General features: G+C 38.8%; 1 protein-coding gene across 8 annotated transcripts in view; it reads right to left on the bottom strand.

Moving 5' to 3' along the window:
• GIGYF2 (GRB10 interacting GYF protein 2) overlaps window positions 1–14040 on the bottom strand; it is a 129360-nt gene extending 115320 nt beyond the window's left edge. For 3 of the 8 annotated variants that reach the window (XM_059882815.1, XM_024986654.2, XM_059882826.1), the window contains exons 1-3: window positions 13978–14040; window positions 10717–10786; window positions 9257–9322 (exon numbers count right to left, since the gene is read on the bottom strand). The gene's annotated coding sequence lies outside the window, so the exon portion shown is untranslated. 8 annotated transcript variants of the gene reach the window in all.
• Window positions 14041–14529: the final 489 nt, after the last annotated feature.

Genomic DNA, 14529 nt, shown 5'->3' with positions numbered 1-14529 from the left:
ACTTCTTTACAATCCAACTCTCACATCCGTACATATGGAATAACTACAGCTTGACTAGACGGAATTTTGTTGGCAAAGTAATGTTTGCTTTTTAATACGCTATCTAGGTTTGTCACAGCTTTTCTTCCAAGAAGCAAGCATTTTTTAATTTCATGGCTGTAGTAAAGGTCTGCAGTGATTCTGGAGACCAAGAAAATAAAGTCTGCCACTGTTTCTATTGTTTCCCCCGCTATTTGCCATGAAGTGATGGGACCAGATGTCATGATCTTCGTTTTTTTGAATGTTGAGTTTTAAGCCAGCTTTTTCACTCTCCTCTTTCACCTTCATCAGTAGGCTCTTTCTTTAGTTCCTGTTCGCTTTCTACCATTAGAGTGGTATCATCTGCACATCTGATCCAGCTTGTGATTCATCCAGCCCAGCATTTCTCATGATGTACTTTGCATATAAGTTAAATAAGCAGAGTGACAATATACAGCCTTGACGTACTCCTTTCCCAGTTTTGTTACATGCCTGGTTCTAACTCTTGCTTCTTGACCTGCATACAGGTTTCTCAGAAGGCAGGTAAGGTAGTTTGGTATTCCCATCTCTACAAGAATTTTACAGTTTTATCATCAGGAAATGTTAAAAATGGTGACCAAATTGGGTGAAGAGCATATGGAAAGTTGAAGTAATTTTTTGCAACTTTTCTGTACTTCTGTTTGAAATTATTTCAAAAAATTTTTTTAATTGATTATATTTACACAACAAAATACTGACCAAGAAGAAGAAATTAATTGATACCTGCAACATATTGCATGAATTATCATTCACTGTGTCCAGCAAAAGGAGCCAGCCGCCAAAGAATATACACTGTCACATTCCTTTTATGATGTTCAACAGGTAAAATAATCAGTTCTGACAGATGTCTGAACTCTGTTCACCATGGAAGCAGGGACTACTTCCTGGGAAGGACAAGAGGAGATCTTTTGGGGTGCTGGAAATGCTCACTATCTTGATTTAGCTAGTGACTACAGAACTCATACATTATGTAAAAAATTTTCCAACTATGCACTTCAGATTTGTGCACATATTTATTATATTTTATATCTCAATTTTAAAAAGGTTACAATAAACCATAAACGGTTTAGCTAAGGGGGGAAATAGTACAAGTAAAATATTTTAATGGACATGAAGCAAAACTATTTTAAAGGCAAATTTTCTGATAATACTAAATTCACTCCCTACTTAAATTTCTGTAATTAAAAAGATCTTATACCACTATCTTGATAACATAATCTATAAATATATCAACTTTTAAGACAATAAACAAGTCCACATTCAAATGAAGCAAGACTCAGGCACTAGGCTAAAATAATTCATTTTTTCAAACTTTAGAAAAAAGCTAAGTAAAAATATGAAGAGGTTCAAACATGAGAGAGGAACCACACTTACCACATCACTTGTAATTATAAAAGACTGAAAATCTCATAAAAAGCAGCACACTCCCTCAACATAATACAGGTACAATAACTCTGCACACAGAGTCTAACTATGCACACAGTCACCCCTCAGTACCGAGGGGGACTGGTCCCAAGACCCCATCTGATACCAAAGCTCAGGGACACACAAATCCTTTACACTCTACCCTCCACATCCAAGAACATGGAGCCCATGGATACACAGGGCCAACTGTCTTAAAAAAGAGAATAAATAAAGACATGCTCATGAGGTGGGATTAATAATAGTTTTTCTGTTTTCATGATTTGCAGCAATATTCTTCAATTACTTTTACAGCAAAGTACATTTTAAGTCCCACAAAAAGTGTGTGCCTTGCCTGTTTGAAACACTTTTACAATCCCAACATTAATGTCAAAGAAAGTTTATTTCTTTTCAACATTAACTCCTTTAAAAAAATAATGTTAAGGTGCAAAAATAAAAGGAAAAATTCACCTATTAGAGCAAAAAGCACATTTTCCTTCTGTACCCACCTGTATGACAATACCAACTCTCTTCATTTTTAAACATGCAAATTTTTAAAATAATTCTTAAAATACGATCTGTTTACACATCTACTAATGACAAAAATTCATGAAGCAAAATTAGGCTTCACTACTAAACATTTATCCTAAAGAACAAAGGACTCCTTCCCCAACTCCCCAGGAAATCATCATAAGTCAAAACTGTCTACATCTCTCTGTATCACACATTATTGTATGAAATTTCATAAAAATACTATTTATTTCTATGTTAATTATACTTTTTATGACATGTCTTCAAAAATAGTATAGATGCTGTTGGCGTCTGTCCTCATCCTCAAAAGAACTTAAATTTCAATTTACAGCACAAAAATGAACACTGCAATCCAGCAAGATCTGAATCACTACCTACTGCCATGAAACTAAGGTCAGCTTTATTCCTAACAGCTTCAAAGCAAGATAAATGGATAAACAAATACTGTAATAAACATACCTTGGAATAGTCTCATCAGTTAAAAGAAAAAAAAACCTAATTACTGACACACGCAACAACATGGACGTATCACAAACATTACACTAAGCAAAAGAAGTCAGAACCAAAAAGAACACATGTGCGATAATTCCATTTACATAAAACTGGCAGAAGAGGCAAAATTATCTATAGTCACAGAAAATAAATCAGTGGTGGGAGAAGGGAAAGGACTGCAAAAAAGCAGGAGTAAAGTTCTGGGGGTGATGAAAATGTCACATATCTTGATTGTCGTTATGGTTACAGAAATAAACACACTTCCCAAAACTTATCAAGATGTATACTCAGCATGAGTATACTTAAAATGAAGGCATTTTATTGACTATAAATTAAACCTCAATAAGTTAATTTTGAAAAACACTAAGCTTACCAAAAGTAGACTGCCTCCTCAGAAAGCAACGCATTACAAGACTAACATTTTATATTTCCTTTATGTTAAACTGCCTTTCTTTACATCTATTAAAAAAGATGTTAAATAAAGTTTTGGATAATATTCAAAACTGAGAAACACTGTTGAGAACTGTGCCTTCTTATACAGTTCCCATTAACCACATGTAGCTAAATCAATTAAAATTTAAAATCTAGTTCCTCCAAGAGGGAGAGTAATTTTACAGTAGTCAAACCTAACAAAGTACAAGTCAACCAAGTATCAAAGTCAGTATTAACAGTAATAAATCATGTTGACAGTATATGCTCTTGATATGATGTGATGAAATGGCACTTTACTTCTGTGGTCTTCCTCCCAAAAACCCATGACCCATAACCAGGAGAAAATCATTAGACAAATTACAGTATCTACTTGGAAGAAGCATTCTACGAAATACTTAACCAGTACTCCTCAAAACTGTCAAGACTGTTAACAACAGGGAAGTATGAGAAACTAACACAGCCAAGGGGCGCCTATGGACTGGATATGTGACTAAATGTAATGTGGTATCCTGGACAGGGTCCCGAGACAGACAGACAGACTAGGGAAACTAAGGAAATCGAAATAAACCTAGTGAATAAGCAATACCGGCTCCTTAGTTGTAACAAATGCACGACAGTAATGTAAGACGTTAACAATACAAAAACTGGGCGTGGTATACTATGGGAGCTCTCTTGTACAGTATTCTCAATTTCTCTGTGAATCTAAAACTGTTCTTTTTTAACTGGAGTATAACTGCTTTATAATGTTGTGTTTTAGTTTCTGCTGTACAACATAAATCAACTATATGTATACATTATCCCCTCCCTCTTTACAATTATTCTTAAAAATAAGGCCTCCAAGGGAATTCCCTGGCAGTTCAGTGGTCAAGACTCCGAACTTCTACTGCAGGGGGCATAAGTTCAATCCCTGGTCAGGGAACTAAGATCATGCATGATGCACAGCCAAAAAAAAGTTTTTTTAATTAAAAAAGTAAAGCCTACTGAGTTGTTGCAATAAAAAAGGTTTTCTGCATTTAAAAAAATGCAGGTTCCCTCAGTCACACTAACCACGTGTCAAGTGCTCAACAGTCGCATGTGGCTAGTGGTTACAGTACTTGACAGTGGAGATTTACAGAACATTTCTATCACAGCAGAAAATTCAGTTAGACGGTGCTAGTGTAGACTATTTTTAATGGGACAAATACAGAAGAGTATTTTATAACTGCCTACAACTTATGAACAGATCTACATCTACCCAGAATTAAAACCCTCACTAAAATCTAAACATCCTCAATATGTTTATTACAGTTTCTAATTCAAACAATTACTTTTTGAAAACGCTTTTTAAAAAGTCAATGTAACATAAACACTGAAAAATGTTTCACTCCCCAGAGCGCAATTCTCTGAAACTCTTTCAAGATATCCAAGATGTCAAATCTGTTAATTTTAAGATATTCTCTGCACTTTTCATTATGTTGGCACTGCACCAGTCATGGGTAGAACTGTTGACAGCTTTAGCACCATTCAAAGTAACGGCACCAAACTGTGCTAATACTCACCATGTTCTTCACTGCCACGCGCCATATATTCCCGAGAAAGAAAAAAGCCGGGTTTGCTTAACTAAGAATGCCCTTAATAAGGCAGCAAATGCTGCCAATTAATCTTGGTTCCTGTGTACACATCTTTTTAATATTCCTAATGTGATGAAATGAGAAGTATACATGAAGCACTTCTGCTGCACGCCACCGTCTCCAAGAAAGGCACTTAGGTGCCTTTGAGTTACAAGCTCAACTACCTACTTCCGTTCATGAAACATATTGAGCTGAAAGGGCTGACACACAAATAAAACCAACCAGACCTAGGTATATACCAGACACTGTTTTCAAAAATGAACAAGGCCAGATTGTCACTTTAAAGAGAACAACTATTTGCTGCCAATTACAAAACTTAAGCCTTTAAGCAAAAGTTAAGATTTTAGAAAACTTCTATTCACTACCATGAGTTTGACAGGTTTTTCTAGTATTTATACTTTCCAATAAGTAAAGGATTTTCTGATGTGTGTTGATATTAATGAGTGTGGAGCGTTTGATACTGTGTAATATATTCATTTAATGAACGAAATAGACCAATAGATTTTAATGTAATGGAATATAAAAGTGCACTGATATATAGTAATTCAAATTTCACAATGCAACTAACCTTTAAAAACTACTAGCTATCCAATTTTAGTGTAATATCAATGAAAATCTGCAATTACCTGAAAAAGCTCTTAAAATATTCCTCCCTTTTCCAACTACATACATGGCTTCATGAGGATGAATTTCCTTCATATACTTCAACTAATGTAATAAACAGCAATGGACTGAATGCAGAAGCAGCTATGAGAATCCAGCTGCCTTCTACAAAGTAAGACATAAAAAGCGATTTTTAAAAAGGGAAAAGTGTCACTCTTCTCAGCAAATTTTTTAGAAATGTTTTAGAAAACTAATATTTCTCATTAAAAATATACAATGATAACATGTAAAGAAGTTATTGCTATTTTTAAATCAATAAATCATTTTAAATTTCTTAATGTGATAAAGATAGATATAACTGAAAAGCCAAAAGCTCTCTGGGTTCCTCTAATTCTTACAAAGGTAAAGGAGATCTAAAATCAAACAGTTGAGAGCATCTATCTCAGAGAAAGAGGAAAATATAACACAACAAATATATAAATTAACTTAAAACAGACGAACATACACTTGAAAGCCTATCAAGAGAAATAAAACATCCCTGATGACAAGAATACCAAGATCCAAATGGACACTTCAAAAGTATCTCAGGTTAAAAACGTATTTTTCGAAAGACAGAGAAACTTTTCACATTTTGAGGTTTACTTATATGATTTCTTTATTGCCTCTACCACTAGGCTTTAAGACCCACAAGACAGGACCTTGAGTGTTTTGCTCATCACTATGGCTAGCCCAGCACCTGGAACAAAGCAGGTATTCAAATAATTTGTTGGATTGAAAACAAAACAAAAAAGACAAAAGACTTAAAAACAGAACTCACTGAGGTCTCTATTCAAATTAAAAGATGACACTTGTACAATCAAAATTTATATATCTGCATAGTAATAACAATTATACCCACTACCAATCACTGAAAGCCTATTTATCAACACCACATGCCAGGCACTGTATTGCGCATTTTAGACTTTTAATTCCCAAATCACTACGGGATATATTTTCCAGTAAGGAAAACAAGGTTCCAAGAAGTTAGCTTCTTTATCTATAGCTACAAGTAGTAAGCGACAGAAAATTAAACCCACATTTCTGTTTAATGGCCACAAGCTTTTTCTCTGCATACTGACAGTGTTCAATACTGCTTATAGTTACTTTCTTCCTCCCATTTCCTTGCAATTTTCAGAGTTGTGGAAGTAACTTTTTCTCCTTTCCCCAATCTCCCACTCTGTCCCACTATCACTATCCTCCACTATCCTTCCTTCTTGTCACTCAAGCAATACAGTGAGCCCCTCTGCCCTCTGCTTGAATGCGTACATGCGCAGTGGTGTCGGACTCTTTGAGACCTCATATCCTGTAGCCTGCCAAGCTCCTCTGTCCATGGGATTTCCCAGGAAAGAATATTGGAGTGGGTTGCCATTTTCTTCTCCAGGTGATCTTCCCAACTCAGGGGTTGAATCCATTTTTCCTGCATCTCCTACACTGGCAGGTGGATGTTTTACCACTGAGCTACTGGGGAAGCCCCAAGCCCTGTGGCTGGGGAAGAATACATATTCTCATAGTACACTATCAGAAATTTCATTAACAACAGCAGAACTAATAGATTAAAAAGTGTCAGATTCTAGAACATGAATTAAGGCTCTCTGACCTACCGATCTCGCAAGATGGCTTCATCCAGTCACTCAATTAGCCATGGTTTGGGCAAAAACCATCTCAATTCCTAAGGGGCTAACCATGAAATCCCCTGGATGTAACCATCTCTTTAAGGATTGAACCAAGATTTACCAATTATTAGGTACCAAAACAATACCTCTGACAATTCTGTCAGTCTCTGCAACCGAAGGACCAATACTGAAGAGGCTAGAGCTCCCAAGACTTCCTCGAGGTTCAGAACAACTAGAACAAAAAGAGCCTTGTTCTCAAAGAACACTCTAGGCACAGTATCACCACACAAAAAGCTATTACTGTTACTGTCATTTTCCCCACCTTGTACTTCTGAATAATATATAAATGTTTCTTTTTTCCCCCTTTTGGTGAAAGGAGAATAAAATTAGCAACTAATAAACTAGTCAAGAAAAATTACAATGCCATAAACATGACCATGTTATCTGATAATCTCACCACAAGCCAATCTTTTCCAGAGAGGGCTCCCCAGAGCCTGAGAAAGTTTTACACTTTTTAAGCCTCACAAAGCCCTGAACATGCTTTACCTCAATATCTATATTATAAAGAAAATGAACAACACGAGAAAGGACTCTTCTACCTTAAAAATTAAGTTAGCAGACTTCCCTGGTGGCATAGTGGGTAAGAATTCACCTGCCAATGCAGGGGACAGGGGCTGACCTCCAGTCTGGAAGATTCCACATGCTACAGAGCAACTAAGCCTGTGTGCCAGAATTTCTGAGCCCCTGATCTGGGGCCCAGGAGCCACAACTACTGAAACTGGAGCACCTAGAGCCCACGCTCCCCCAACGAGAGAAGACAACACAATGAAAAGCCGGAACACCACAACGAACAGCAGCCCCTGCTCTCTGCAACTAGAGAAAGCCCACACAAAGCAACGAAGACCCAGCACAGCCAAAAATAAATAAACTAGCACCCTAAAAAAATTTTTTTTTAATTTAGCTGCAATCTGCTAAAGAAACCTTGCCTAAACAAAAAAACACATATCATAGGAAGTCACATTTGTGGTCTGTCACTCCACACATCATTCTCTAACATGTCACTTTTAATAAAAGTAAATAAAAGTAATCCCTATCCTTTTCATCAAAATCTTGATATATTAATTTACTAACACAACAAAATCTGAGTAGTAAAAAAATGACTTAAGCAATTAGCTATCACCAAGTACATACATACAAGCTACAAAATAAATAGTACTTCTAAACGCTCCACTAAAAAAAAGTTTTTCTTCAATACTTAGCAACTCTAGTATACAAAAACACATAATACAAATTTATGCTGTCTCCCTGATCCTTTCCCAAAAGTGAAAATCCCTGCTACCACTCAAATGTGAATTTAGATTCATATACAGAAGTCCTACCCTTCAAATCCTCTACGGACTTCCTCATATCCAAGTGTTACTTAATACTGTCAAAAGTACACATAAATTAAAATTTATAAAAGCAATCAATGTAAACTAAATAACCACTTTATTTTTCCAAACTAAGCCTCGTATCTGCTTATAGTTATTTATAAAACCTTTATCACACATGATCCTCTGAACCCACAAAATCAAGAAATTTTGTTAAAACATTGCACTTGGAACCAACTGTTTCAAGAATGGTTGGTTAGACCTACTAGGCCTCATTAACCAAAATATACACATGTATTTTAACTCTTCAGGACATGTAAATTAAAACCACCAAGATAAATACAGGAAAATTTTTGAGGAAAAGGGAAAACATCTAGAAGCTTCTGTGTGATTCTGCATAGAGAAGGCAACATTCCACCTTTTCTGAGACATGCTGCCACTCTTAGCAGTGGGACCTTTCAAGACCTCAACCCCATGGCCATACTAACTAGACCAATGATGGAAATTTGGACCAAGCTCAATCTATCAAAGTTTCCCTCTCAGCAATCTGAAAAGGGGACACTGAGCTAGTAACCATTTGGCTAGTGACACTAGAGCCTGAGTTTATATATGTGGCTCTAGGAATGAGGTGGCAATTTTCTTTTGTGTTTGCTAAAGCAGAAAAGGCCAGAGTGTGGAAAGACAACTAATGCAAGATACAAAGAGACATGAGATGTACCTACTAGCCGGCAAGGAGAAAAGTGCTCTCTGGACTACTTTGTCTCCTGAATGTGTCCCAGTTCCTAGTTCATGTCCTTCATCAAGTTAAGTGCTCTTGGGTTCCTTAATATACCCTCTTACCTCTCCCCTCAGAGGACTCCTCTTCCTGTCTTATGTCATCGAAAAATCATTATGATACTTTAAGACAAATTCATACCAGGATCAACGCAGAAAAGGTATGATTATTCTTATTTATGGTTCATAAGGGATATGAACGGTACCAGAGAAATTGCTTATATTTACTACCTGTAAGTTCAGGAGAAATAGTAAGAACAAAAATAACCAGAGCCTTAAAAGCAAAAATTCTCCACATAAAGCCCTCAGTTTTGTGCTTCCCTTCAAAACTCACCTGTTCAAAAGTTCTGCTGGTTCACAGCAGGAAGTTTGAGCAGACTTTGTTCAGGTCCTTTTAACACTGTAAATAATAAAAATATCACAGTAAATGACCCAGCAATCTCTTAGGAAACTTTAAAAACACAACTTTTACTAGGAATATGCTTTGTAAGAAATGGATTCCAAACCTGGTTAAAATATTATAATTACCTGACATGCTTTTCATCCAGAGTCCCTGTCCTAAACTCTAAATAGTCTCTCTCAGTAGCTCTGGAATACGACTGAAAAATATATTTTTTAAACCAAAGTTCTAAGTGATTCTGATGAAGCTAATAAATGAGCACCACTATAGGGTTTCAGGAAATTATTCCTTGGCATTTTCATTCAAAACTACCAAATATCTGATAGAAAACTGATAGCTAGCAAGATGGCAATACAATATGCATCCTATCAAATAATCAATGAGCCCAAGATGTATGACCACTGCCAAAATGTTCAAGGAGCAAAGCTCCAGGAGTGCCTTCAGCTGCAAAATCAAAACCTTCTTTTAACGCTCTGATGAGACAATATCTTAAACATCCACAAGACAATGATATTTCAAGTGACAAACTGAAACAATAGCTTCAACAGATTTCTTAGCTAAATTCAAATGATCATTTGAAGGCTGCTACTGAAGAGTCAAAAAATAATAATTAAAAATTAAAGTTGACAATTTTACTGTCAAGCAAGAAAGCAACTTGAGAAAGCCATTTTCATCTTTAATTTTGAAAAAAGGCAGCCATGTTACAATGTCCAGAAGGTCATTTAACTTTGTCTACTGCACTCTACATTTTATAAGAGCAAGCAGAAGCAAAAGAGGGGAGAACTAGGTAACAAACCCTTCTCTGGGCCTAACTCAAGAGAACAAGCTCTAGTGTATCTCCTATTTTAGTATAAGTATAAACAAAGTTCAACTTCAAGGAAACTCTGTAGTTAACCAGAAAATATAAAATTGTGTTCCTTACTTAATTGCTTGAGGTGAGGAAGCATATCATACTTTGAAAGTCTTTTTATAAAATTAATTTTGGCTACAGGATAATATTCTTTTGTTTTTCAAATCTCCCCTCTTCTCTCTCAACCTCAAATAAAATTATGGGCAATTCAAGAAAGGTAACATTTTTGTATTCCTGTGTAATTAATCTAGTATATTTCTCAGTCATGTGAGAGCATAAACAAACGGAAAAAATGCAATCTTGGTCAAGAAATAATAGGAGTCTAACTAACTTGTATGTGTTGTATGTCTACTTATATTTTTAAAGACATGCAATTCTTCAGGGCATTAAAAGTGAATGGAAATCCTAAGACCCGATCACCATAAAATCTAGTGGGGGTTAAGGGGAGGAAAAAAAAAAACACACTTGGGTTCAGAGTTGTAACAACAATGGTCAAGTAATAAGGCAATTCAAACTGCTGAAGAAAAACAGACATTGAACTTGCCTCTAATATACCAGGATTAACACCAACATAGGCTGGAGATTCAACCTAATGAGACTGGTCCCACTATAATCTATAAGAGATAGGATAAAACAGAAAAGTACCAAAAATTTAGTCATTAGAGGCTAACGAAGAACTACAAATGAAGTCAGTCTTCAAAAATGGCACAAATCAAAGATCCTTCAGAAAAGCAAAGATAAATAAGACAGTAATAATCTCATCATCCAAAATGGTTCCCCCAGATAGCAATCACTACCAATAGTGTCATCTTCCAATGTGAAGGTCAAAAAAAAAAGACATATGGAATATTAAAATGCAGAGTCATGAGAGCAAATGAACCCATATGACATCAAAGACATAATCTGGAACTGTCATTTCAAAAACTCACCAAAGGAACAAAAGAGAGAGAGGCAATTTGTAAAAACACTACCTCCTCCTGAGCATCACTATCCCTGAAGCTGTAATTCCTAACGACTCTTGATTTTCATGCAAGCCAAGACAAATTATTTTACATATATGCAACTCACCAACAAAAGCATTTCAAAATCAAAATATTAAATTCCTCAAGTGAATTAAAATGAAAGAAGACATTTGTGAGAGCTCAGTAGTAAGAATATGGAGATAAATTGAAAGAAAATCAGGAAAAAAAAAATTTCCAAAAAAAAAGTCTACTAGCATAAAATTACTGAAGAACTAGTCTGAAAGATCAAAGTTGATGAACAAATAACTCAGCACAAAAAGTTTTACACATGTAAGATGCTATAAAAGATACACAAACAAATTAGTGTACCAGTCCCTGAGGAATTTAAAACCAGGCTGGATAACACAGAAGAGGAATTCTTTACCATTAAAAATGTGAATTAAAACACTTCTTCCAGGATATATTTCTTAATGATCTGTGTCTAAATTTCAAAGGAAATTCATTTCTCTACATTTTCAAATAGTCTGAAATATTTCAAAGACCCTCTTTTTAGAAAGCAATTTCTTTTGAAAAATCCTTTTAGGCAGGTCATCATCAATCTCATTTTAAAACTTTTGAGAAAGCTATTTCATGACAATTTCCTGAAATATATGAGCCCCCTCAATTTTTCCAAGTTGGGGCAGGGAAGGGTGTCCTGCTGGGGGGAAAGAGGTGGGCACACTGGCCCAAATTTCCAGATTCTGACTTCCAAGAGTCACAGAGGTGTGGAAAAAGACTCCAGGACAACTGAACAACTCTACTCATCAGGACCGATGAGCTGGCACACTTCTTCTACTAGGTTCCTTGTGATTGTGCCTCTCTGGCTAGACTACCTCCGGACCTTCCCAGCCACACCTGACCAGCTCACTTCAGTTTCTACCACAGGGTCTTTGCCCTCGATTCCTAGCCTGGGGCATTCCTCCTCCATAGAGATAGAGATTAGCTCCATTACCTGTGTTAAGTCTTTCCTCAAATATTGGTTTTTACCCACCAAGGCTTTCCCTGGGCACTCCACCTAAAATGAACCCCTCCCCCAACTCCCTATTATCCATTACCCTGATTTTTTCCCACATCACTTATCACTACAGTATATCTTACCTAAAAGTATGTATTTACCTGTCTAGGAATGAGGTCCACAGAAACAGGAATTTTTGGTCTGTTTTGCTCCCAGCACCTAATAGTGTTGTACGATCTCAATATTTTTCAAATAAATTAATGCACAAATGACAGAAGGAATGAATGAAAGCACATAGTACCTTCTCCCTCCTCAGTCTCAAAATCCTAAAATGTACATAAAAGGCCAAGTACGGAAAAGGTTCAAAGCCTTTTCTTCGCTAGTGAATCATGACCATTACCTGTGTATTTCCCATTGTTAAATGTCTGTGTGACATTAAGGACCGTGTGACATTTTTCCAGATACATTCCACTTTTTAAACTTTTTTCTAGTGTCTTCTACTGAAGTCAACATTTGTTGGGACAGAAATGTACATGTTCCACTTTGAGCACTACACTAACTAGCTAAACGCATAAAAACATCAAGGAATGAGGCAACATATTTGTGTTCGAAATCAACAAACTCTGACAGGCCAGAGCTGCAAACACTAGGATAAAAGTTAGTGTTCAAAAACGGTGACAATTTTTTTTAATCTAGAAAACCATTAGATTCTAAAAAGGAAATACTATGTAAGGGAAAAATATCTTCCATGCATACACACGGGGAACAAAACTGCTTGTAATCCAAGGTATAAAACACTGAGTAAGTATAATCCACGGTACACAATACTGGATAAGAAGCTGGTCACTGGTTCCCGGCCTTCCTCAATCTCTCCTAAGTTAAACTGAAATACTTACCTTTCTTACACAGAAAATAGATGTGCTTACTTACAGAGAAAATAGATGTGCTTAGGTGTTCTTTCAGGGAAAAAAATAATTTTTTAAAAAACAAAAACCCACAGTGCTAGATAAATGCAAAGCAACGTAACTGGTTCCCGAACACGGTCAGACAACCTGCTTCTCTATACCCTCTTCCCTGGTCGCTTGGTTTATGTTTCAGCCAGAAAACTGAAATAATTCTGAGTGTTTTCGTGGGGAACTGCTGTCACTCAAGGCTAATGCCCATTTCAACCTGATGTGAAGGCTCGGGTCCCAAAGCTGCCATGGGTTCTACTCTTCCCGACCTCCGTCCCAGGTTCCGATCATGGCTCCACCTTGGCTTCGGGCCTGGTCCAGACCCAGTCCTCTCGCCGCGGAAGGAGTCTCCCCAGTGCAGATGCTCGGTGAGGCAGGCAGGGGCGCATCTCCCCGAGGCCAGGTGTGGGGAGGAGCGCGAGCAGGAGCAGCTGTCTGGCCGCAGCAGCTGTTACCCCGGGCACCCCGAGGCTGGGCGGGCGGCTGGCCCGGAGGAGCAGGTAGCGGAAAGGCGAGCCCTCTGGCCCTGAGCGAGCCGGCCTGACACTGTCCACCCATCACCCTCCTCCCTTCCTCGGCTCCCCCTGCGATGCCAACGGGCCCGGGAGGAGGGGACTCCCCAGCTCGACGGCAGAGACGCGCTAGGGCCCGGCGTGCCCCCAGCCGTGGAGGCGGCTCCCTCAGGCCCCGCACCTGACCTGTCCGCTCGCTTGACGCCCCAGCCGGCCGAGGCGGCTGCCGGGCGGCCTGGGGGTGTCCATGCGGCTGGCCCGGGTCGGGCTGGAGCGGCGGGGACACCAGAGCGGGCGGCAGGCCCAGGAGAGCCAGGCAGGCTGGCGGAGCCCAGGCCGCGGAACGGAGCCGGGCAAAGGGAGTGAGACCGAGTCGCTGGTTACCTGCGGTCCGGGACAGGGAAGACTCTCGGAACCCGTCAGTCCTCAGCCTCAACAACACAAGATGGCCGACACGTCGCCACGCACGTCACGTGACAGCGCGCTGGCTGCGCCACGCCCCCCGCTCCGCCCCGCCCCGCCCCCCTCCCAGCTCCTCCAGCCTCCCACGACGTCCTTCCTTTCCGCCGCCACCCTCCTGTCTTCTCCGGACACACCCCTACCCGAGCCCCGGATGTCAGGCGGGGGGAGGGCGGGGCCGCGGAAGGGCGCAGGCGCCTGCGAGTCCCTGGGCCAGAGCTTTCCCCGCTTGCCCTTGAGTTGAGTGGAGTTGGTGTCCATAGTTGGATCTGGGCCAGTCGCCATGTGACTCACCGTCGTGTGTGCCCAGTCCAGAGCCCATTAGCAGTTCAGAAAGCTCTGCATCGTTTAGGAGCTGATTTTCCACAGCATAACTTTTCCACAGGTTTTCGTTCCGCGTTTTCCCTGCTCATTAGCCATCCTAGAGAAAAACGGGGACGTGATACGCTGAAATTCAAAGCAGTTTGTCTGCTTGTT

This window comes from Bos taurus, chromosome 3, assembly GCF_002263795.3.
Source record: "Bos taurus isolate L1 Dominette 01449 registration number 42190680 breed Hereford chromosome 3, ARS-UCD2.0, whole genome shotgun sequence".
NCBI lineage: Eukaryota > Metazoa > Chordata > Mammalia > Artiodactyla > Bovidae > Bos > Bos taurus.
This window is presented reverse-complemented; position numbering and strand designations above follow the sequence as displayed.